This window comes from Pagrus pagrus, assembly GCF_965226575.1.
Source record: "Pagrus pagrus genome assembly, chromosome: 22".
NCBI lineage: Eukaryota > Metazoa > Chordata > Actinopteri > Spariformes > Sparidae > Pagrus > Pagrus pagrus.
In genome coordinates this window covers 17,563,677-17,586,861 of record NC_140204.1, presented here as the reverse complement: position 1 = coordinate 17,586,861, position 23,185 = coordinate 17,563,677, and the positions used below count along the sequence as shown (strand labels likewise).

The 23,185-nt window shown below is 42.5% G+C and overlaps 1 protein-coding gene across 2 annotated transcripts in view; it reads left to right on the top strand.

Moving 5' to 3' along the window:
- dnah2 (dynein, axonemal, heavy chain 2) overlaps window positions 1–23,185 on the top strand; it is a 96,793-nt gene that overhangs the window by 36,339 nt on the left and 37,269 nt on the right. For both annotated transcript variants that reach the window (XM_084343583.1, XM_084343582.1), the window contains exons 9-11: window positions 322–424; window positions 1,269–1,349; window positions 4,425–4,561. The gene's annotated coding sequence lies outside the window, so the exon portion shown is untranslated. The remainder of the gene's footprint in view (window positions 1–321; window positions 425–1,268; window positions 1,350–4,424; window positions 4,562–23,185) is intronic.

Sequence of the window (23,185 nt, the reverse complement as noted above, 5' to 3'; positions counted from 1 at the left end):
AACGGTTACAGACAACAGCCAATTACATTGAAAGAAGACTTTTATGGGTTGTTATTGTGCACTTGTATTGTTGAGTTACTATTCCATGAACTACTTGGAGTGTATGCCATATATCCAGTTACTATAAACACTATAATACTTGCATCGGACAGCTGTTTCAGTTTGTCATTGTATATTGTATCTGTCCCCATCAAATGAGCCATAAATAATAAGTAAATAAACAGAAATGTAATGGCATTTCTTTGGTACAGCGAAGTGAATTATAAACATTGCATGTCTGTCGGTCTCCCTCTGCTTACATTTTATAACCCTTTGTTCCAGTTTTCACCCTGGTCCTCTTTAATCGTTCAGAGCAAGACAAGGCGATGAAAGACTCCAGTGGCCACGGGGATGATAAGGGATGCTGGATATGTGCAGACTGCAGGTATAGCTGAAGACATAAGACTCGGATTGAGAGAAGATGGGATGAAGAACCACTACTTGCCTTTTATTATACACAGTCACTTCATAGAACATTTTTTCTGTGCTATCCACCTCTTCTTCTTTTGTTTTCCCTCCATTATTTTAGGGGGAAGAGAATAGTGGAAGTATAGAAATGTATTTAGGGGTCCAGATAAATTTAGTTGCTTTCACAAACAAAGTCATCAGAAGGTTCAAAATATCAGATGGCTTTGAATTAGCAGTAATGCAGCATTTGTTGTTGTCACAAAAAATACTGAAGGCAGACAAGTTGGTCCCACAGCTTGAATTTCTAGACTAAGTATGTCCTTAAAAGCCCACAATGTCTGGCCCTCTTTACAGTCTCCTCCAGATGCAGCCTTGTGTCAGACTTCTTTTGCCTGACGCAAAAGCCAATATTTTGTGGGAGGCTGGTCAGTTGTGATTGGATGATCTTTGTCAACTTGTGCTCTCGTGTCACCGTGTATTTTTTCAGATGGTCAGATGATATAAGGTAGAAATATCACATGTACTAAATCAATAAAAAAGCAACTGCATGGTGTAAATATTTGTGTGTGTGTGTGTGTGTGTGTGTGTGTGTGTGTGTGTGTGTGTGTGTGTGTGTGTGTGTGTGTTGGAAAACAGCACACTGTATATTTAGGTCTCTCTGGGGCTAGATGGTATAATTTGGGAGCATACTCAGCTTAGTTTCATGTCCTCTCAAGGGCAAACCATTGTAGACTGCTGTGTAATTTTTCTCATACTGTCCATTGCTGCAGCACCCATCACCCTCTGTCTAAATGCTTCGTTTTATTGCCTCTCTCTTTAAGGTCCCCGTCCCGAAAAATTCCCCTGCAGCCCAAAAAGCATTTCCCAATAGAGAAGACAGGACACCTCGGACTGCAAACAAGGTCAATTATGACTCTTTCTATTATGAATATTTGATCCATGGCGGTTTAATATTTGTAAACCTTTATTCGATCCAAGAAAAGCGCTTTAAAATGTGTGACATCATTGCTGTGAGCCAAGAGGGAATTCACAAGTGGAGCCAGCGGGAGAAACACTACTGAGCATATTCAGTGGGCCACACATCAAGGATGTAAACCTGGAAGCTAGAAACTTAACTTGAAGTATGCGCCAGGCAAGTAGTTCTCATTGGACTGATATAAATCTTTGTCTTGCAACCATGGCCATGCTGGGGTGCATGGCTGTAGGCCGTAACTATATATTGGACCTTAAAAGACAAATGAAATCAAAGTATGTATTAGTTTAATACTACACGATTATGTGTAGTATAAAACCTGGTGGTGGTGTTACGTGAGAATGCAAAATGATGACCGAAATGGCCATTTTGTGCGAATGAGATCAGAGGTACTAAAAGCATTTTCGCAGCATGCAGATAGTCAGAATCAAAATGTGCAAGTAACCTCTGAAATGTCAGTTTCACAGTCGTCCATTCAGTATGTCCTGCTGTGTGTTGATCACCTGCAGTATGAGTTTAGATTTTAAAGTAGAGGTAAAGGTAGAGACTGATACAACTTGGAATAGAAAAGAACACTGGCAGCATCTGTGTGAAGAGCTATTCACTGAAAGTTGTTGAGCAGTCAAGATGAATGAAGAAGTGTAGTCAATGTGTGAAGAATGAACAGAATAGTATTTGCAAGCACTTAGAGCTCTGCCAGCGTTCACACTTAAGCACACCTGGCCAGTCTCAGCTGTGGTTAGTTGATGAAAATCTCACATTTTCTGTTTCAGGATACTATAAAAGTGTTTGCGTGACTCGGTGGGTCAGCTATCAGCGAGCTTTCCAACAGTGTCTGATTTTTTGGACATCACTTTGAAGCGTGCAGTAGCTGTGATGATTCAGAGAAAACAGCAAGTGAGAGTTGGTGATGAAAAGTAAAGAAGAAACAGGGGGGCTAAAGCAAAGAAAATTGTCCCCATGACCTTGGTGTAATCTATACACTGAAGTCCAGTCACACAGTCACTGCAAACATTAAACTGAGCACCACACTCACACGCGCGCACACACGCACACACGCACACAGATGCAGATACTGTACATCCACAGTGCAAGTATGCATTATCGCCTTATGGATTTGTCAAAGACATTGGTATGTACATGGCTGGAGTGTCAACACTGTTCTGCTTGTGCACACACAGTAACCTGCCTCAGCACTTTGGGTTACACACCCACATCGATGACACTCCTCCATCAATAAAACTAATCTGATTTCTTTCATTGCACAAATGAAATTTGCATCACATTGCTGCTTGTTGTGTTTTGTTGTATTGACGCTAGTAACCGTGATTGCAGGATAGTACAGCTGGTTGTTTTTATAATGTGATTCCTTTTAAATTTTTTTTTTTTTTTTTGGCAGTGCAGACTGATGCCTGAACATGTGAGAAACCAAATTTGTTTTGCATCACTCCAAAACATGTGAGGGATCTTAAAATGCTGTGAGGACCAAAGTTTGATTAGATTTAAGTTCTTCTTTTAGACCTAAAAAGATAATTGTCTCTATATTTAGAAAGCAGCTATTCACAATTTGTTAGGTTTGCCTAACTGAAACCAACGTCACCCAATACAACTGGCCAGCAATGAGTCCTCCCCTCATGAAGGTTATAATGTTTAGTTTTGTTTCGAACTTTATGATCACTTTGGAGTATGTAGATTTTGGTGCTGTTTAACATCTTACAATGATTTGTTTCTGCTACTTAACCTAGCCTCATTGATATAATTGGGTGTATGAAATAATAGAAACAATTGTTAGTTTTACACGTTCCAATTTAACAGCACCACACACTACATCCTCCAAAATGGTCATAAGGTCTAAAACGGTTTCAAGTATTGCAGTAAGTATTATTGCATAAATCTACAGTGAAATGAAGGCATTCCTGTGCCATTTTGACCTACAAGGAACAAGACCAACGAGAGTTTGCTCTTGATGCTTCCCTGTCAGTTGAATTGCTGTACCGTAGATTATAAAATAATCTTGAATCGTCACTATTTGAAAAGTAAAGGCAGAGCACATAAACTCACTTTTTGTTTGTGATCTTATTCGGTTGATTAACTTTCATTTGTATTGAGAGGGCGAGGCAGGGAGCAGCTGCTCGGCATCTTGTTTGCTTGGATAGAAAATATTCCAACATAAGCTAGTCTTTGCAGCCCTTTATGGAAATATCTGAAATGATCAAACTGCAGAGTGAAATAGAGAGTGTCACTGTCTCTTGGCCATGTTACATCTTAAAAAGCTTAGCTGTCTGATGCAGGCAGACTTTCCATGCTAATTCAGCACAAGTGCGAGCCACCCGTTCAGGCACTGGTGAGCTTGGTGAGAGCCTGAAGCTCTTGGAGACTCTGCTGGGCAATTTGGCCAAGACAGAAGCGCAGTATCCTTTCGTCCATAAACAGATTGTTATCCTGGGCAAATGGATCCCTGTAGAACAGGCTGTAAGCAGCTCGCTGATTAATGAAATATACACAAATGCTGTAGATAGAAAATAATGCATAGGAGGTCCTTTGTATACGTTTCACTGTTATATTAAACTAAATATTGACTGTGTTTTCTGTTCACATCTTCAAAGCATTCGTCACATCTAACAGTTAGTGAGAGGGTGGCGCCTTCCATCACTATTTAATATTATTTACAAAGCGAAAAGCAAATTACAAAGCAAATTAAAATGGCTGTCATACTTTGTGCTGCTGATTGTAGTAATTGTGCAGGGATACAGGGAGGGAAATTACTCATTTGCTTTTCGATAAAAGAAAGATTTGACCTAGTAACAAGAACTTGTTATATAAATATCATTTCATCTTCATGTTACTCCGACACAAGCTTCTGAAGGACTTTCTGATCTGCATATAGCTATGTGTCTATACTTTGAGGCATCACAACACTGATATGACTGGTAGAATATATTATTATGGCATGTATTAGGGAAGCATTCTGATCATATTTCCAACCTACAATGTTTCCCCACAGGGGCTTGACATGTGTGAGGGGCTGAATCTGGAGTTGGGGTGGCTCTAGCAGCGTTGATTGACAGCTACCTCATACACAAAGAGAAGTTGAAGAACAGCCTCATCCCCTCCTCTTCAAAAAGAAGATCCTTACCACAGGTCAGAAACTATCTATCACTCTTTTTCTGTCTCTCTCTCCCGCCCTCTGTCAACACATATAGTATTTGTATGTAGGAGTGATAAAAGGAAAGACAACATACAGTGTCTAGAATGATACTGGGCCTCCAGAACAACGCCAGAGCAGTCAGTGCTTCGTGAACAGTTGAAATGTCATTCCTAGCCAAATGCAGCAACTCTGGACTGATTGGTGGATTAGCTGAAATAATTCAACACCAGCAGAAAAGAGTGAGTTGTTTGTGTGTGTAATGTTCGCTAACTGCTAGATAGTAGCCTGCCTATCTAAAACTAATCTCCATATGCATATTATTACAGTAGCATGTGTGATCAGTTGTTACAGTGTCGTCCACCTCACTGTCGACAAGCTCATGTGTGAGAGGCACTACATTTTGTGTAATGTTACATATACATACCTGTATGTCAATTCATACAGAAAGTGCACGCCCTACTTCTTTGAACAGCTGTGCTCTCAATTTAGTGGATTTACAAACATACCGTGTATGATCCCTAACAGTTTGTACATTGTTGGAATTTTGTGATTGTATCTTTGTGTATGTCACTTTTTGTTTGCATTTGTACTAATTTTTATGTAGAGTGCATATTAATCAACATTAGAACAAGGAAATGCCCAACTTTGTCAAGATTAACTCATTTTCATCCTGTAGTCCTTTGCCAGAATGTTAAATTGTCCCCACCTGCAGAGATGAAATGAGTCTCACATATAAATTGCATTTCGACGCATTGCATTTATATTATACACTGCAAAAGTGACATTAAACGGATTTGGGAAAATCTAACAAAGAAGCTGGAAAGCCTTAATTAACAGCACACAGGCCTATCTCTGTGTGTGTGCTGGCATTGTACCGGCACACACGCGACCACACAGATTTTTTCTAATCTTTTCTGAAGCAGAGCTTTATGTTGAGCACATGTCTATGTGGTGCTCTTGCGTGTGCGAGTTTGTGCGTGCACTTGCACATTTGTATCTGTCCATCTGTCCCATCCCCCAAAGACCAGATGACTCAGCTGGGTGTCTACCCGCGCGTCTGACATGATGCAAGGCCTCAGCCTTGACTGGCCCGGCGGGTGGTCACGTCCCTGCATGGCAGAGCAGCAGGCTGAGGCATCCTCTCTCCACCTCCAGCCCTCCACTCCCTTTATCTCCCCTCACTGTCCCTCTGTTTCCACCCTACTGTCAAGTGGATTAACAGGGAAAGGTGGAACTATCCAGTATTACACATATGGTGAAATACTATCACATTCAAAGTATTTAACTGGTGGATCCGACATGACGCACAAATCATTTTCACAGATATTTGCTCTGTAGAACTGGACTTACTACTGGACAACAGCTACGCTTTGCCATGTAATGTAATGTCCTTAAACATCCCTAAACATATATGGAATCTACTTTAGTGGTATTGAAAGGCAGCACCTTCCTGCTGCTCTGACTCCCGCGCTCTCTTTTCCTCTGTCCCCACTGAGCCATTACTGATCTATACGAGGCCTCATCAGAGCCAATAGCCTGTATCTAATCTGTTCCTGCTCCTGGTGATTTCTGACTACATGGCTGCTCCCTTCCAGAATATAAGTGACGACTCTGACTGGGAGACACACCATGACTGATCCCCTGTCCCGTCATCATCCTTCACCTCCCTCTCCCTGCCTTCTCCTTTTCGCTCCTCTACCTTTTCTTCTGTTTCCGGGCACTCCCATCGTTCCTCCTTTGCCTTCAAGCTCCTATTTCCTCCTCACTGCTCACCCCAGTTTCCCCCCGTGTCTTCTGTCTCTCCTCATACCCACCTTGTTTTGTGAGTAGCTGAATGTTTACTTCATGTCGGCCTCATCATCCATTCTGACTGGGCGTCTGCTGGGAGGATTTGCTCTTCTCCTTCGCATTTTATTTGTTCCCCTATTTGCTGTTTCTATTAAAGATGAAATTGAAATCTCCTGCGCTAACACGCACGCATGCAAAGGCGCGCGCAAACGTGCACGCACACAGCCGTCATTCTGCAACCCGCCACACGCGTCGACTAACAAAACAACACCGCGCTGCGCCAAGGCATATGAAAGAGCACAAACCCCTCGTCCTACTTTCGCTTTACCTTCTTCTTATCCTTTCGCTCCACTTCCTCACTCTCTGTCCTCGCCTCCACCCTCTCTGCTTCCTCTTTAGTTGTTGCAGTGTGGTAGGATACAGTGTGATCTATGTTTTGTTTTTGTGTTGGATTTCTGTTTTATTTAGCTTTCTCCTTCATCATAAAATAACTGACTTTTCCCCTTTCTCCATCTGGCACTTTTCCACACATTTAAAACCTTGTTACAAAAGTTTTTTCACATATTCAACACCTTTTACGTCACGGCTTCCTTTTCTTGTGAAAACATATAGCACTAAGAAGAGACAAAAACTACTCCACTCACACCTCCTCCGCGGCTAATTTTCCCAACACACGGGTCTGGTGCTGGTCCTGCTTAAGCTGCCGCTCCTGAGCATCTTGAAGGCCGCCTCCTCTCAGTCCACGGCGTGACTTCCGAAAACCCCCTTTCGGACAGGATGTAGGAAGCGTTTGGAGCATTGCGGAGGAAAACAAAGGCGAGTCTTCGGCAGGTTAATGAGGCCAGGAGGCAGCTTTGTGCCGAGCTTCATCAGTATTCAACAGAGGCCTCCCCCGCTCACTCTCCCAATAATATCCCAGTCATTTGGGTCAGCCACATCGCTGTGCCTCTGTGAAGGGCACCCACACACACAAACAGAAAATGAGAAAATTCTTTGACAGTTTAATAGAAATACAGTCTCATCGAATGTTCACCTCCTCATACTCTCTAATCATCAGCTGTGTCCTACACTGTCTCTTTGTCTTCTTTCCATTTTCCTCACTCGATCCATCTCTCTCACCCCGATCCTCCCTCCACTCTTTGATTCTCTGCTACTCTTCCTCTCTTTCTTCCCACACACATACAGCTCCTTCAATTAAGATAAAGTGCCTAATCATATATGAATTACATTAACATCTCTAATAGCTACTGCAAGTTATTGGTTCCTCATTAGGACCCCGCTCGCTTCGGTGTAGGCCAACTTCCAACAACAGCAAGAACAGCAAAGTGCAGTAAGGGGCCTGAGTGAAAGCAGATATGAGCTGCAGATGTGTGTGCGTGCGTGTGTTTACCGAGGTTTGGGACTGGCTTGGGACTTCACCACCAAGCCGTGTATATACAGTGACTGCAGATCCAGACTATGAGTAGATGGGAGAAGAGGGAAGGCTGTGAAGATCAAATATCCCGTAAATCAAAGCTGTCGCACAAGCAAGCAGGGCCGTGGGATCCCTTGGTGTGCGGGGCTCCTGGCCCGCGACGAGGGCCAAAGAGGATACCTGGGCCCCGAGCCAGCTCCTCCCGTGCCAAATGTCTCTCCTCTCACTTATTTTTTTCTATTCGCTCCTTTTACTTTCCCCATATCTCTCCTCGTATTTTCACCCCTAACTTTTCTCCTTTAATCTCCACCTCTGTCCCGCTACCCTTCCTACTGTACCCTCACAACTCCCACTCTTCCTCACCACACTGCTCCTCCACGTTTGATTTCCTCTCCTCACACCACATAGCTAGCTCTCCTTCCTCCTTTTCCCTCCTCTCCCCCTAACCCCCCTCACCCACACACAGCAACATAGCTGCCACTAAAACTAAACATAACATAGATAACCATCTCCACTCACAATGTTCCAGCTCCTCCACTGTCTAATTATGTCGCAACTGTCATCCAGCACGTTGTCACAGAGGTCTTAAATTAGCGGCTCGGCTTAATGTCACAAGCACATGTAATGTGCCAGATCAGTTGGGAACGTGTTTGTGTGTGCGTGCCTGAAGTAGGGGTGTGACTTCATTAAGATGAGTTATGATTTGAGATATTTTCCCACCATCTTTCTGTCCCTACTCTGTTAATTTGTGTGTCTGTTTTCATGTTGTCACAACACGTGCAAAAGTATGTGTGTGTGTGAATCTTTTAGACACAGTAGGCAGCTGTGTTAATTATTTTTGCACCACATCTGTGTTTGGATGTGTGTGCACCTGGTCACATACACTATGTTGCATGTGTAGATCTGGTTGACGGCATACTGAACAGCCTTACAGGCAGGTAGCCTCCTCTAAACCTGTTCGCCCTCAAATGTGATGCAAGTACCGGAGAAGGTGTGTTTCATCACTAAGCTCATAGACCTAACATGCCGAGTTTTTGTCCTGACACGACCTGACCTTAGTAACACTCCAACAGCACAAGGCAGTTAATCCAAAGAAGGATGCTGTGCCAAGTGTGTGACCAATATGTGTGGTTGGCCAAGACGGGAGCAGGAGAAACCATTTATTTGTCACCTTTCCCTATGCCTTGTTTTTCCCTTTGTTAGACTTTGGGCATAATTATTGTGAGTGAACAGATGTCGGCCACAGTGAACAGACAGTCCAGTTGTTTTTCTTTCCTATCTTTGCTTTATAGAACCTTTATCCGACTTACCACGTTAGCGTCACTTCACTTCTACATTTACAGACACTCTGTACTTTGAAGAAAAAAATCCATGATAAAAAATGTATTGCATTCGGCACAATTTTGGTGACAATCAAACATTTGCTGTCTTTGTGAAGATAAAAGTGTAAAGGTTGGTTGTTTTTTTTAAGAAGTACTGTACTATTTAGTAATATTGCTAATTAAAGATAACGATGTCTCGCTGATTGTCAAGATGTTTCATTAGTCCCCAAACTGAGCCTGTAGTTGCAATCAAGTTACATTTTCTACAATAAAAAAGTAATTGGCATTTTTAAGCATAGCAGAGTATATAATGAATTGTTTTATCTACTTTTTATTATTTTTTACTTTCCGGTGTGCCAATATACCCTTTTGTACCCAGCACTTGCTTGACCTTGCTCCATTTTTGGAGCCCTATTTGTGCTATTATTTTACACACAATACACCAGAAGATGGAGATGTTTTTTTGAGTTTTTCTCTGTCATGCTTTCTTGTTGATCAGCTCAGTTGCCTGCTGAGTTTCCATTTTATTGTGCAGTGTGGCATAGCAGCATAACAATGGCAGCATGAATGTATTAGCCATGGGGTTTTGAAGGAGTAGTTTTGTATTGTGAATGCTGTCCTTGTACTGTACCAGTCGCACGTGCATTGCAGAAAGAGCATGTTATCATTTAGCTTTTAAGCTAGAGTAAGAGCTGGAACATCTGGGGCTCTGGTCAGTTGCCTACGCTGCGGATGGAGGTCAGTTCTGCTGCACAGAGCTGCAGATTTTGAATTGCTGCTCCAGTGACAGTCAGTTCAGATGTAATATATTACCTGGGTCAAGTTAGCTTTTGTTTTATGCAAATCAAACATAAATGCCAAAAGAATTAATTTGCTCCGTACAGTACAGTCTTAAACTTGTACTTTGATCGTGGTCTCTGAAGAAAGAACAGAGAATTTCACTTTGTGTTTATAATGGATACAAAGTTTGCAGACTCTTAGGGGACATCATTAGAAAGTATTTTTAGCTTGAGACCCACAAACTCTGCCTAAAATGCATTTTGCAGTGACAGCTAAAACATTCTAAGGCTTTCCCCCAGGATGCACAAAATTTGGTGCTAATATCACAAATTGCACAGTTGCTTCAAAATAAACACCTCAGCAGATCTAACATGCACATTACAGTACATATCAGTGAGGACCTGATCTTTGTCTGATTGCAGGATAAAGGGATGAGACTTATTGGATTCCAACAGCCTCCTCGTGCTGTACAGTGTCTCAGATGTACTGTAAATCCCCCACCTTTAATTTTCTCACTCTAAATGCTGGGTTTTATTTTCGACTTTCTTCGAAGAGCCACACCATACGTGCTGTTAAGGGATAATGATGATCTGGAAAATGACCAAATAAACTCATTCTGTAGTTCATCGAGGTCTGCTTCTCCTGAAGTTTGCTCTGCTGCCTTCTCCCTCTCAGTCTTGTTTCCCCTCATCAGTGCCGAAAGCTCAATTCCCATTGGGCCATCCAAACCTCTGCTGCATTCTGTCCTCAGTTTTTAAAAGTGTTGCCACTGTGGAATTCACTCTAATGAAAAATCTCCCTCGTTTTAAGCACCAGCATCCCTTTCCTGACTCATCCTGTTCATTTTGTCAGAACTGGCACTGGCATTGCCAAAAATACTGTCGGGTCAGACTCTGCACGACTTGTTTTGACAAGAAGCCAAAGGCAAGCAAATATGAGCGGTCGACGACGATGGGTCTTATCATCAGTGATGTAACTGTTTGAAAGAGCCTTCCTAAGCTTACTGCACGCCGGGAATAAATGAAAATAAACAGAGGATTAGATCTTAAACTACACCACGAAACAGTAGAAGTAGAAAAAAAGAGAAGAAGGCAAAAAGAAAGATGGAAAACACAAATTCCTTTGCTCTGTGTGTCCCCTGGTTGTTTTGGTAGTCGGTGAGGGTTATGAAGGAGAGAGTAGCGCACACGCGGAAGATGGCAAGGAGTCTTGTCTGTATTAAACATGGGTGTATTCGCCTTGTGGTTAATGTCAAGTGTGGCTAAGGTACCTGGGTCTCAGAGGGTTTGCCGAGTGAGAGCACTGTTGCTGTGATTAAAACGGTGGAGAACAGCCAGAGGGTGATGGTTGGCACAGATTCTGCTCCGTCTCCTCCCCCTCTTTTTCACCCTCCATCCCTCTCCTCTCAGTGCCAGCTGTCAGTTATGTCAGTCAGTGTGCTAATGATGCTCCCTTACAGAGCTCAGAGCACAGTGTTACATCTGACATGCCCTCATATCTCTCTGTTCATATGTAAGCATTCCTCAAATGGCCTAGTTTTGTATACCTTGGTTGTTTACGCAAAATAAGCAATTCATGAACCACAAACATTCACTTTTTAGTACCTTGCTTTTAGTACTGGTTGCCTCTGTGCTATACTGTGGTCATTAATACCACTTTCACACAGACCTCATGTCTGATGCAGGATAACAAATCCACGGTCACCCACATTTGACCCATTCCTGCCAAACTGCTGACACAGGTGAATTCTGGCTTGTTGCTGTCCAAATAAGACCCAGATTTGCTATTGCAGCACGAAATACATCACTACGAACAGGGTGCAATTAGTGTTGCTGCTTCGAGGTAATTAAAGGTGGTTGCTGCAACGTTTACACTTAAGACACAACATGCCAAACAGTGCCATCGCCTGTCTGTCATTCTTCTTTTCTTGGATGTTATCAAACCTGTTAAATGTGCAAATAATGTGCGTTCATAGTTGAGCCGTGTTGGGAAAACATGTTTTTCACACAGATCTTCCAACAGCTCTGTTATCCCCTTTTTGTATGTAATTAACACTATGTCAAAGAGAGTATTAGTGTTGAAATAGTTGAAATGATATTTAATGTCATGATGCATCATTCGTCACCAGAATGATCAAGCCGCTCCAGCTTTTCTGAGAAAATCCAGTAAGCATTGCTGATGATTGCACCTGTACTCTCCACAGATGAATTGACGCCTGGCGAACAAACAGTGAGCCATCGCAGCTCTGATCACTTACAAAGAAGCAAATAATTAAGACAAAAGCACAAGTGGTGCTCAGAACCAGAAATCAACAGAATCAGTCACTCAAATATGTAATGAACAGAAGTTAAAAGCCTGAGTTTGGAGATGAAACTGTACTCTAATGAAATCTCACTTGAAGAAAACTGTCAGTTTTTAACCATTCATATGCCAAATGATCATCACATAAAATATCTCTGTAATAGTCTGATGAAAATCATAAAAATCCTTTATTGAATCATGGAAAAACCACAATGAAGCCGAGGCACTCTGATAATAATAATAAGAAATGATTTACCTTTACGGATTAACTTGTCAGACTGCCAACTAATACCATGGACTTCCATTACAAGTAAGCTGGACAGACACTGATTTTTCTTTTACTGGATCATTGGCCCTATCCTTGAAGAGCACCTGACTTTTTTACTTCTATAATACTTCATTATTGTTCCCAACCCAGTGCAGCACTCCCCCACCTTAGTACCAATTTCCTTCGTTCTTTCTAGAATGTAGCACTCCTTGGGGCGAGCCAGCGCTGAGTTCACCCTGGTGCAGATCATCTCTCTGGGCCCTGACAGGATTTCCGGAAGAACAGATAGAGTCTCCTCCTCTAACTCTCAGTTGGCTTTGTCTTACTATTCCTGCTCCCATTTATTCTGACACCCACCTTTGTTGGGAACGGAGGCAGCTGCTGTAATGCAGATAAGTGCAGATGCGCTTATTTTTAGGTTTTTGCCTGCTATTATTTGAAGCTTGTGTTTTCCCACTGGCTTACAGATTTGCTCAACCTCTCCTCTCATACGTTTCCCTCCTTCCTCTTTGCCCATTTGTCTTCATCCCTCACCTCTTTCAAAAGGTCACCGGCATTAGTGTTAGAATTCTCCATGGCTAAGTTATTCATTTGACCTTGTAGTACAGTGCTGCTCTGCTGGGTCAGCCACATGAGACTCTTGTTATGGTTCCAGGGGTCAAAGGCCAAAATGGATATTGTATTTACCCCACAACCCTGGATTATCCTGCATGTATGTGTATGTGAGCCCCGCGCCTCTTCCATATGCCATTAGAGCCATATCAGAGTATCAAAGGCTGCAGTGCTGCTGGGAATGATGAATGACTGCCAGCTGCTGAGGTCCATGTGGTGATCACCTCAGGTAAGGGGGCTTTTGGCCCTGCTGGCAGGGGAACAGAAAGGGTTAAGTGGCTATGGCGGCTCATAGCTCTAGCCCCCTGGTCCCCCATAGCCTCTGGCAGCAGCTCATCAGCTTATTCCCTAACATCTCCAAGGGCCCTTTTGGCTGAGGTCGTGAGCTCATGCAGGTAATCATTGGGGGAAATGGAGACGAGACGTACTTTCCTACACACCAGGATTAGGACTGGGGAGGAAAAGAGAGAAGGGGCAGACTGGCTCCTCAGCTTCCTTCCTCTCTGGCTGCTGTCCTGGGGCACCAGAGCCACCTCATGGAGCAACCTGTCAACCTGTGTCAACATCAGCCCTGCCCCTTGTCCCTCTCCACTTCCCCGCCATGCACCCCAGCACTCAGAGGTCACACAAGTGCAGATTTAGTTTGTGTGTAACCTTGGCCAAGGGAGGCGTCAAAGGTGTCTAATCCAGGCCTCCTAGTTACCCCAACTCTCTCCCCCAGATCTCACTGCAGTTCGCTGGCAAGTCATGTTGCGTAGAGGGAGGGGAGATGGAAGGAGAAAAGGGAGCACATAAAAGAGACGCTGTTACATGCTGTCATCATCACGCCTGTTTCTAAAAGGTTCTCGGCCTCTGATGTGCGCAAGCTGCAGCACTCAATAGCTGCAAAGATCAATGGTTTCCTGCCTCCAGTGCTGCCTCATATCATCATAAAAAGTTACTGCTGGTCTTGTGGAAAAAGAAAAGAAGCATTGCTTTCTCCTTTTGCATTCTCCCTGTTTTCACCTGAGATTTTTTTTCGTCTGTAAGCTTTACACTTTGGCTTTGATATTGGAGCATTTTGAGGGAATTAGGGCAGGAAACATTCAAGGACATTGCACCCTATGAACATGAGGGTCATTACTGGCTTAGGTGAGAAGAGAGCCTTGAAGGCAAGGTTGGATGGAGGGTCAGGGGGTCAAAGGTCAATCAGCTGAGGAGGTCAGTGGTTATGAGAATGTGTGAGAAATCAGATGATTGGTTTTTGTGCTAATCCCCTCTCTCGAGGATTAATTGAAAGTATTTGTTTGTATTTATTTTTTAACGTTGTCTTGGGTAATCTTCTCTTTCAAGTTTTTTTCCTTCAAAATTAAAATCAGTCATCTATAAATACCGCAGCCCTTTTAAAAAAAGCACTGGGGTTTTGCCAGCATTGAGTTAGATGAAAATCAGTCACTCTGCACCAGAGAACACACAAGCTTCTACTTCTGCTGTATTCAGACTGACACAGGGTCTATAAATAGTCACACAAACAGACACTCTCTTATTCTCTCTCCCTCTTCTTTTCCTCTCTCCGTCTCTCACTCTGTCTCCTGCTCTGCGTGGCCAGACATGGGCTCTGTCCCCACAAAATTCAATTTGCAGTCTAATTCCATATCAAAAACATGGCCAGAGCTCAGTGTTTGTCGAGCACGACACAAACAAGCAAGGACACAGTCTCAGCGTGGCTCCTCCCGCAACCTCATTATAGCTGTGCCCTCAAGTAACAGATTTGTCCTTAATTGGTGAGTTGTCCTAATTGACTTTAGCTAATTTATGGATTAGATTATTTTTACCCTCTTTCCTAATTGAACCATAACTTTCATGCGTTTCCCCGGCTGGCTGGGTCATGTGGAATTGGTGCCGAATGTTCCGAGTTGTGCATGTTTGTGTGCAGGCTGCAGGTTTTGCACCATCACATTCGCACAGTGCAGCATCCATACAGAAAATGAAACCAGTAAGTGCAATGTGGGCGAAAAAACAATAGTAATACCTGAGCAGGAGTAAACAGCAGGAGCGTCCATTTCTCAAGCTGATGGAGTGTAGCACCTTGGGGTGCTAGTCCATCTAGAGGCGTGTTAGTTCCTGGAGTGTTTATGTCGGTGCCACTGCCGTATTAGCGTAGCTCACTGGCTCTGAGGTACTGGGGATGAAGTGAAGGAGAACACAAGGGAGAGTAAAAAAAAAGGCGGATTAAAGTGGAAAAGCTTGAGCTTCTAAGAGTTCTGATGAGCGGGGTCTGTTATACTGTGTGGGACTTACAATGGCTGACTCCACCGCTTGTCAGCAACAGGTCCTCTGTCACACATTGGACATGATTGCCATTGATGGCAATTGATCCTCATTCACTATCATCTAAAGTACCAAAGCTATATAAACAGAAAATGGATCTTTATTCAGATTTTCAACACAAGGCTGCACAGATAATTAACCTTAATACAAATATGTTGGTATGAGTTCAGGGACTCTTTCTGCGCCAGCATTGTGTGCGAGTTGTTAATTAAAAAAAAGATAAAGACAAAGACAAAGGTATTAAGTGTTGTGTCAAAGTTAAAATTCTTGTATCATGACAGCCTTAATGTATTGAGCTTTAAGCATAACATTAGTGAAGTGTGAGATTTTGTTCTTCCAGTAACAAACCCAAAGGGAGATTCTTGGTTGATATCTTTTGCTGTACTTACTTACATGTACATTTTTCAACACAAACCTCTCCTCTGGTGCTCAGAACCAGCCTGAGGCATGGCCACAGCGGCTGTCGTTCTATACAAGTACCTATCTTTTGTGTTTATTTTAATGTCTAACTAAACTAAAAAAACACACTATGGATTTTTTTGTTGCTGTAGTGGGAACGTTGTAGGTAGGAGGTGTTGCATATATTATATATCGACAGCTGTGCACTAATTACAAGTGTTTTTTCATTTGATTTATTTTTTATCATTTATTATGTGGGTAAGTCTGTGGCGGCAGATGTAGAATAATGAACTAAACTAAATGGAAATACCTTAGCTGAACTTCTGTTGTAGCAATCAGCCCAACCAGCGGTACAGAAACATAAGGAATACAAAGACAACTTTTTGCAAGTGATGTCGTCTGTTACCTTCAGGGAGATTCTGACGTGTTCTGTCACTTGCTTCTGCGTGTACTGTATATGCATGCTATTTTTTGGCGTGTGTGTGTGTGAGCATTACAGTATACAGTATGTGTGTGTGTCTAAAAGTTCATGATGGTGAGGAGAGGAGGTTGAGATGTGTCAGGGATGAAAGTACCGCATCTCTCCTTGGGGCTGTCAGGCTGTTACCAGGTGTCACTTCAACTCCTCTCGCCCACCTGCTTTCCAGCCTCTGCCAGACCGCTGCCACGCACACACACACTCACACAAAAGCTGCAGACAAGAGCGTGGTGAGTAAAAAGAAAGCTAAGCAAGACAGGAAAGAGAAGAGAATGATCAGACAGATAGCTCCTGTACCATAACTTTCCTTAAAATGATGGCTAAATCTCCTAAAATGATAACTAAATGCTGTTTACACTTCAGCACATTCTGTTCTCTCTCACAGATTAATTTGATTAACTTATCCATTTTCATACTGTTAGCTGATGTAAAGCTGCTGCAAATCAAATTCAGCATATCCTGTTGATGTTTCACAATAAAGACCTTCCTCTGAAGGGAAAATATAAAGTTCCTCTGAAGTACTGAAAGGACTGTAGTCTGAAAGAGACGGAGGAAGTACTGACTTTGCATCAATAGCAAAGAGCAGCAATGATAAATTATCCTGGCAAATTGGGTCAAACCAGCATCTTACATAAACATTGATCAGATTTACAGGAATTAGGAAAAAAAGCCCTGCCTGTAACACTAGCCCGCTTGTCTCTTCTGTTGAGGTAAATAAAGAACTACTATTATGTCGAAATGCCTGCTACCTTTGCAGAATCAACTTTTCTCACAATCTGAGTCTGCTCACAGTTTAGCATCAGGCAGCTAAAATCCAAATAGATGTTGAGGTTTGGGCTCCACAGAAATACAAAAATACTTTGGTATGCAAGGAAATAGTCAAGAGAAACATGAGGGTTTACCACACTTGTGTTTGTGCATGCATTTGCGGAACAGAGAGGAGGGGCTACGGGAGGCAGAGATTAGGCTGCGGTGGCAGAAAGCAGCAGAGGGAAGTCGAGAAGGAAGGGTTCGATATTGAGAGCCAATTCACATTTGGAGGCGATAACGAAATAATTGGAATTGGAATTGATAACGGTATGCCAGAATTGACAGGCATCAATAGTTTCTGAAATGCTCCATTGCCGCTATCATGCTGCTCATTTAGCTACTCTTTGGCAGGGAGACATCAACACTGCCTCCACAAAACTTTGTTGCGAACAAATCACATGCAAATTGTCAATATGAAATAAAAGCAGTGTTGGCAGCTTACTTGCTATAACTTCATAAATGTTTAAATGCTTTTTTAAAGTTTCCTAAAAATCCACCTGATGCCAACAGATATTGAGTAACATCAATGGAAGAAGTCTTAAGAAGAAAGGGAAATAAAAGGAGAGCGAACAAAGCTCTAAGAGGGTCTCTCAACCCTTGTATGTCAATCTTTTCCCTATTTATAGAGGCTTAGTAGTCTGCTCTTCAGCTTGGAGCTCTCGCTCTCAGTCTCTCATTGTCTCTCTCTCCAACTATCTCTCTAGGTTTCTGTCAGTGTCTCTCTCACGCTCCCTCTCCTAAATCTGTATCCTTGTTAACACAAGGGGTTTTTGCGTAGGAGAAGAGAGATTCCGTCCATCAGGTTGTCTCCTCTCTCCTCCCCCTCCTCTTCTTTCAAACTGACTCACAAACAAGTAAACGCACACAACAGGAACCATTTCCCTACAGCCTTGACTCCTAGCTGTTCCGTAGACGAACAGGGAACAGAAATAGATGGTAAGAGAAAGAGAAGGAACGAGACATCTCTCACAGCTATTTGCAGAAGTGTAGAGCTTTAGATGCTGACAGCCCTTTATCATTAGCTTTCATTCTTCTGTCTTGCCAAAGGAGCATTTTATATTCTGAGCCAGACTTCTTGTGTGTGTGGGGGGGGGGACTAAATCAATTCCAAATTATTGCACCTCTCAATAACTGATGGCCATGTCTGGGCGGAGGAGAAATGATTAATGATGATACTATGGACAATATGAGTAAGACACACACTGAGACATTATCGCCTGCATGCCGACAGACACACACAGTGAAGATATAAATGTGTGAGTCTGTAGTAACTGGTGGTAATTACTGAGGGGAAAGAGACATCACTGCTCCTTTTTGTGGTGAGGAGTAGAGTGTGAGTCTGGGTATGTGAGGCCATAAAATAGAATAAGCAGGTGAGTAAGAGTGTAAATCATTGGTTAGCTTACAATACTATCATGATACGGTGTGTAACCCTTAATGGCAGCGCCATCATCTGTGCTTATATACCTTACAGTACATTGTAGGGCATTAATCAGAGCGCGATCATGTGTAAATGAAGAGCAAAATATACCCTTAAAATAGCCTCAAAAGTTTTCACAAAGCAGGCATCTTTCACACACCATATTTTAGAGGAATGAGTAGATGGAGTGATTAGTCTGTTGAGAGAATGATTCATCATGAATCACAATTAATGATTTTGATGAGCAATTTATTGTTGAAGTTGTTTATCAAGCAGCAAAACATCTCAATTGTGAGATTGTGATGTTGTGCCTTTCTTTGTTTTCTGAACTGTTGTTCAGAAAAAACAAAACAATTTTAAAAAGTCAACTTGGAAACTTTTTCACTTTCTTTTTCACTCTTTTCTGACATTGTATCGACTATAAACTTAATTGATTGATATACAGGTCTTGTTTTTCATGAGGTTAAAGTGGTGATCATGGTGATGTTTTCACCTTGTGTGTGTCATCATGGCAAAATATGGTCCTGGAGACACCTATTGTAGCAGGAACTACCACAAAGATTGATTACTTTGCAATTTGAAGATAAGTGTGGTGCTGCCCATGAGTACTGAGTGCTAATGCAGTAATGTAATGTCTACTGAGTAGTCATGGGTCGGAATGTGTGCATGTTGAAAGCCCTTGCAGCTGGTTTGATCGCATCACAAGACGGTCTCTAGGTTCAAGTTGTCTCTATTCTGCACAGCGGGGTGGTTATGTTAAAGTGTTGATGATAATCAGGCACAATTCTTGCCATGTTCACCATCTTAGCATCATGTGCTAGCATGCTAACTTTGCCAATCAGCACTACACCCCAGGTACAGCTGTAATTGGTGAGAAGGTTATTACTTTTGGTGGTATTTGCATGGTGCTATTGAGCCTCTGGAAAATGTTTGTGTATGTGCCAGAATCCATGGCAGTCCATGTGATCGCTGAAAACATTCTGGGCTAGCCCCAGTTTCTGCCTCTTGTCTATTCTCATTCAAGTCACAGAGCTAAGCAGCCGTTTTTCTGAAATTATACACCTGGCTTTGTTTGGAAAATCCAGATCGTTTAACAGCACCGACTGCAGTTCTGAAGGTATTTCCAAAAATCATCGGATACCATCTGGATGAAAAGTTGTGAGACGTGATTTTTGAATGTAACTACCTGGAACAAACTGGGGTTGAGTTAAGCAACAAGTTGACATTGTCATCCCCTAGATTTAAATATTCACAGTTGTACAGAAGATAACTACAAAGTGCACAGTCCAGCCCTTTGAACACAAATACACAGCAACATGTTCTCAGAAAGCCCTCATTCACTTCACACAACAGTAACAGATACTGTGTTATCGGTGTAAATGAATCAACAACATACATGTATAAAAAGAGAAAACACTGGTGAGTTGCCGTTCCAGTTATCTGTGTACTGTTTTTCAAGACCTGCTAACAAAATGTCTCTGTATTTATCCCTGCAAATGAAGCTGCATTTCTAGGAGTGTCTATAATAAGGAAAAGGAACTATACACTGTGCTCAACCCAAATCACCTGCAATTACCACCCACTATCTCTGCCATTTATCTCTGACTTCTCCCAGACCGTGGCGCAAAGACACAGCACATCCACAGAGATGCATCTAAATAACTACTTTTGCACATACATTTGGGCAAAAATGCATAAACACACTTGCTTACAAATCTAAGATCTTTGTACAAAGAGGTACTGTCACGCCCACAGCCCAAATGGCTGTTTTGTGTTGTCAGTCATTTACTCCCAAAACATACACTTACCCGCTCTGACAAAGACTTCCATCTTTTATCATCTTGCCGCACAACAAAGCCCAAATTCATGTGTGCTTTCTATCTTACTCATAATCTTTTTCACAGCACTCAGGCTGCACTCTGGGGAGTCATCTCAAAACAGTAAGCGCAGCCCCGCGCAAGCATAAAGTACGCTGTGTTTGCTTGTGCGTGCACATGCGTGCACCATTACACACGCGCTCCCTGATGTCTCGTCCACGCTGCACTTGATAGCTGTTGATAGTAGCCATTGTGAGAAGCAATGTTCCCAATATCTGTGTTGTGCTGTTATTACATTAGCAGCCCTGATTTTATCCCCTTCTCTCTTTCCTCAGTTCTCCACCTCTCTGCTTTATATCGCTCTATTTCTTCCTCTATCTATCTACCACCCTCTGGTCCTCCTTCCTGCCCGCTCTGTCTGTTGTGATTTAGTGCTTACAGTGTTTACTCTCCAATGCAGCACAAGAAACCAGGGAAATTATAACTCTAACCCGGGCTGAGTCTCTCTCCAAATTATGACCATTGATTTGTGTCTTTATTATGTCTTCAGTGGAACCTTGTTCACCAGAATATCCAGATCCACACCCTCTGTGCAGCTCAACACTGCCATCCAGTGATGGTTTAACCCACTGATGCTTAACAAAGAGAACGGAAGCGGATTCTTTGCCATGTCTAGATGCCTGTTTTTATGTCACATGTAGTGACTGAGTTGTTTCCATGTGTCTCTTTGTATAGGAGGATAAAAAGAGAGCATTCAGGTGTGAGAACGATTTGCTTGTGAACTGCTGTGCGGTTCAACAGCTCAACTGCAGTCAACTCAGCGAATACAGCTGAGGAAAAATCAGAAGCCTTATACATCTGTGTGTAACCTCAAGGTGACTGAGTTAGGGGTGACTCACTCTGTCTCTGTCGCTGTCTCTCTCTGTGTGTCTCTCTCTCTCTCCCTCCCTCTCTCTGTGGTGGTTTACATTACCCTGGGCAGAGCAGTGTGGAACAGAGTGGCGGCCCGCGGCCGTTTGAATGCAGGAATGCCCCGGCCATCTGCTGCACATTAGAATTAGACCTCCAGCCCAATTCAATTAGCAGCCCAAGCTAGTGCCACTGATTGGGTAGAGGGGGGAAGGCTACAGTCAGTCACTGGCCCGCAGTAAACATGATGGAGGGAGGCAGGGAGGGTGAAAGAGCTATAGGGGTTGTGGTGCCAGGAGGAGAGAGAAGGGAGGAATATCAGGAGGAAAAGCAATAGAAAATGCAACAAATCAAATGTTTCTAAATGAATCCTTCTGAGAAATGAACCATGAGGTTAAAAAAAATATCTGAAAGATAAATAGAAACAACCAGAAATTAAACATGAATGCTGCTGGTGGATATGCTTCAGGTCATGTGACATGTTTGATCAGCATTTTAACTCCCAATGGCAAACCCCACCAGAGATCATCATAAAATAGAATAGTCCCAAATTGTTATGGAGTTGGAAGTACATTGTTTTATGCTCTTGCACATCCTGCCAACAAAGATTCAACAGTGGTGAAAAAAGAAACATAAAGCCTCCCAAAACAAGTCCTCTGCCAACTTTTGAGCAAAACAAGAGGAAATAGACAAAGCTGATTTAATAAAGGAAAAAAGGCCCTACAGATAAGCATCTTGTTTGCTTTCATAGTGTTTGGACTAAGACAGATGGAAACAAACCTGTCATTGTGCAAAGCAAAACTTGAGTGGTGCAGCTACTTTCCCAACTTTGATGAACAAATAAACATCTGAAACACACTAAAACTTTGGAAACGTGTCAGAATATGTCAGTGTAAATAGGTGTATGCCTTCAAACCATTGATGTTTTCTAAAATGAGCCAAACAACTTTCTAACGACTCAAAATCATCTGTTATTGTAATCAGTGTTTCATAGGTCACTCCTAGTTTTAATCAAAAACAGCATATTAGAAGGTCCAAAAATCCTCCAAGCAGTTTTTTCTTTTGTTTGTTTGACCTTGCTCTCTAACAACAAATGATTGCAAGGGTATCTACCTACGAATTAGAGTGATTAGAAAGAAGAGTGTGTAGTTGTGTGTGTGTGTGTGTGTGTTGTGTGAATAGTCAACTGGCACAAACTTTGGTGTCAGTGAAAAACAGGTGGTCATGATTTTTACAGCACTGACTGACATAAACCGGTATCACCAGAACAGTTCGCAAACATGAAGTCATTTTCTATATCCAGAGGGCATTATCAACGGGCGCAGACCCAAATGCCCCTAGACACAATTGGGTAGACCTACAACCAATAACAGCAACAGAATGTGTGACGTATCGCTGAGCTAGTTTCCGTTAGGGCAAGACGTGCATGCTAGCTGGTTGCTACCAATAATACAAAGAACAGCGTGAATCACGGCCTGCTGTTTTGTTTGAATTGCCTTTGTTACAGTATAATGTGCTCAACTCGAAAACTACAACTACTGGCGAGCTACGTCCCGTCCATGGTTACAATGGACACATTTAAATTAATTTCTCTAGTTGACATGGTCACTGTTAAACCAAACCACTAGAAGTGCAGTACTGCCCTTTCCTTCAGCAGCTGGGTTGCTTGTTTCTTGCCTCAAACTTATTTAGAAACAGATTTTGGTGGACTGCTGAGGTAAAATATGTGAAAGTTTGCGTAATTGCTTGCCTACATTGACTCACAGAACGTCCTATCAAACCCTGAGGCTGTATTTAAAGTCATTGTATCAAACCTACTCCATAATAGATACATGGTTGTGATTTGCCTGACAAAAGCCGGTTTGGATGGAAAACTCTCTGAATGGGAGACGGTTGCTAGATGCATCTTTCAGAGCAAATAAAGCATGAGCTTGCAGATTGAGCTTCCCGGGCTAAGACAGACACTCACACACGTGGTGATAATTGTGA